The sequence below is a fragment of the Psammomys obesus genome, unplaced genomic scaffold (assembly GCF_907164565.1).
Source record: "Psammomys obesus unplaced genomic scaffold, mPsaObe1.curated_primary_1811, whole genome shotgun sequence".
Classification (NCBI taxonomy): domain Eukaryota; kingdom Metazoa; phylum Chordata; class Mammalia; order Rodentia; family Muridae; genus Psammomys; species Psammomys obesus.
Window position 1 is genome coordinate 7281149 of NW_026596051.1, and position 3050 is coordinate 7284198.

Below are 3050 nucleotides of genomic sequence, written 5' to 3' on the forward strand. Positions count from 1 at the left end.
TTCTGTGGTTTGGAGCTTAAGGAACATAGGAATAAAATTACCCCTAATGGCATTCTGCTCATACTCATATACTCATACATCAGTATCTTGCTCAGCTATCATGAGAGAAACTAATTATTGTAGTAAATGGGAACTAACGCACAACTGGACTACGTGCAGAGAGTAAGTGATTTTGGAAAACTCAGTTCTAAATGGGTTGTCTTTATCAACCTCCCCCTAAGGTCTTAGGGAGCTATGTAGATGAGAAGGAAGAAAGATTGTAGGAGCCAGATGGAGATGGATGACTCCAAGGAAACAGCATCCTCCAGATACAATGAATTGGAGCACACATGAACTCACAGAGACTGTGGCAGCATGCATAGGGCCTACACAGCCTCAAGCCACATAGGAACCCACCACTGGGAGCAAGGAGTGAACATGGGCTCCCACTGCTAACAAAGAAGCTATCTGCAACTGATACCTGCTGGCAAAAGAAAATTTAGTTTTCTCCAATAGACCATCATTGAATATATTAACCACACACTTGAGGGTAAGCTCCAAGCCTAGGAGTAGTTGGACAGTACAAAATAAATTCAATGGCATTTTGGGGTTTTGTTATTGTTTTTGTTTTTAAATCTGAATAAAAATATTCACAGTAAATTGGTAGAAATTTCCTATTAACCAAAACCTGGAGAAAAAAAGCGGGCACCTTCAGAATAACTTTTAAAAAGCTGAACATTCTTATTTAAGCAAGAAATGAAAACAATTAAACCCTGTCATCTTTGCTGTCCAGGCCATAGCAGCCTCCAGAAACTGGGAAAAAATAAAAATAAAAGATACAACTGCAGCCAGAAGCCAGAGGTCTTAAGCAGATTCTTGTCTCCTTCTTGGCTGTCAGAGCCTGGGTTTCACACTCTCACATGGGCATAGCAAGTGGTGATCTGAGGCTCCTAGTGGTTCTGAGAAGCAAATCTCATCCCCCATATAACCATCAAAGCCAATGCCAGAGGTAATTTCCAATGAACACTAGCCTTCCAAGTAATTTTAATTAATTGTCAAACTCTTCTTTCACGAAGACCCAAATTCAATGAACAAGAAAGGCAAGAGGCTATCTGTATTCACTCTAGATTTTGACCTGGAGGGAACAGGAACTCCACAAGAAGACCAACAAAGCCAAAAAAACTGAGCCCTGGGGACCCTGCAGTGACTGATACCCCAACCAAAGATGTAAAGGACCTAAAACCCAGGCTCAGATGTAGCCCATAGACTCAGTCTCCAAGTGAGGTCCTAATAAGGGGAGCAGGAGCTCTCTCTGACATGAACTCAGTGACAGGCTCTCTGACCACCTTTCCTGGGGGATGCAGCCTTGCAGGCCACAGAGGAAGACAGTGCAACCAGTCCTGTTGAAACCTGATCACCTAGGGTCAAATAGAAGGGGAGGAACACCTCACCTATCAGTAGACTAGGGGAGGAGCATAGGGGGAAAAGAGGGAGGAAGGCTGGGATTGGGAAGAGACAAGGGAGGGGACCATAGCTGGGATACAAATTGAATAAACTGTAAAAAAAATAATAATAAAAAATTAAAACATAAAAAAGGAAAAACAAGACTGAACTACACAATCACAAGTTACTGGTCCCATCCAGCCTTGGGGTTCAAGAGTAAGCAAGATAAAAGTCAGAATGTGTTTATTTAAAAGGGAGGTGAATATTGTTAGCAAATACAACAGCTATTCAGCATTCTTTGTACCACATTTGAGACACTGGACCATGAAAGAATCACCTACAAAGCTCAAAATGTTGTAAGTGTGCAGCCCTCTTTGTCGGCAAGCCTGTCTAGTCTATTAAGTGTGCAAATACACGTTCTTGTTTGGCAATAACAACTGAAATTCAAAGATGTTCTAGATGGAAACTTTTTTATAATGACTACCACCACAAAGTGGGAAGGGGATCACATAGAAGGCAATATAGGGAAGTGATTAAAGGAAATACAATGGAGTCAGAAGAAAAGCCAACTTCAGATGGACTTCTTGCCTTGGCCTTTAGTAGCCAGGCAGCTCATAATGCTTATTTTATATCTTTTCATTTCTTTTCAGCAAAATTCTATGTGTGTGCATACATACATGTATGGATGTGCATACATAAGTATGTGTGTGTACATGTATGTTGAAGACCAAATTCTTCATTATTTCATTAAAATCGTGTATATTTGGCAAACACTGACATGGAACACTTTTAGCATGTCTTTCAATACAGTTATGTCAAAGGCTGTGCTCAACTCAATCTGCATGCTTGTCTATGATACATTGCTAGTTACAGTTAAACAATAAGGTATGAGCTGAATGACAAAAGTAAATAAAAAGAGAAGGAAGATGACTGCTCATGGGTATGGTGGAAAAGAAAGTTTATTGTAGATATGTGGGAGAGCAAAGCCAAAAGCAGACCCATCCATCTTGGAAGGTCCAGAGTAGCCAGAAACCTGAACCATGTGAGAGAGGGAGAAGGAAGGAGAGAGAAGAACCAAGTATAGCAGCTAGGAAGCCAAAGGTACAAAAGGAGTGAGGGTAACCAAAATGTCTGGATTGTATAGGGAAGAGCCTCTGGGAGAAGGACTGGAGAGTTCAGGGTAGAGGGCAGAGTATACCAGCCTTACCCTTTAACACATCCCTCAGTATGGACTGAGGGATGCTAGGAGAACCTGGAGGCTAGGTCTGCTTTAATGAGTTAAATAGGCACCTCAGCTGCTTGCATCTTGTTCAAAACTTAATATGGCTGTTTATTCTAAGAATGTTGGTCTTTCTAGGAGTCACTAATCATGTCTCCTAAACTATTCTGTTATCTAAAAGCCAGAAAGAAGGCTTACCCTAGAAACTGTCCCCTCGTTGACCTTGATATAATTCCTGCCTCCAGAAATGACTTCTATTATTCATCACACACTCTGTAGTACATTGCTCTTGTTGCCCACTCAAAATAATAATGACTTTAAATAAGAATCCGAGTCCACTTTACCAAACACCCAGCAGCGTTGTTTTGGTCCTGAGTCATGAGTTGAAGCTGTAAAGGTTTTGAGGTCT

The 3050-nt window shown here is 41.1% G+C and overlaps 1 non-coding gene across 1 annotated transcript; it reads right to left on the reverse strand.

The window, feature by feature from the left end:
- Positions 1-868: 868 nt before the first annotated feature.
- LOC129689173 (small nucleolar RNA ACA64) lies at positions 869-1004 on the reverse strand. Its single transcript, XR_008722044.1, has one exon. It is a non-coding gene; the product is annotated as a small nucleolar RNA ACA64 (small nucleolar RNA).
- Positions 1005-3050: the final 2046 nt, after the last annotated feature.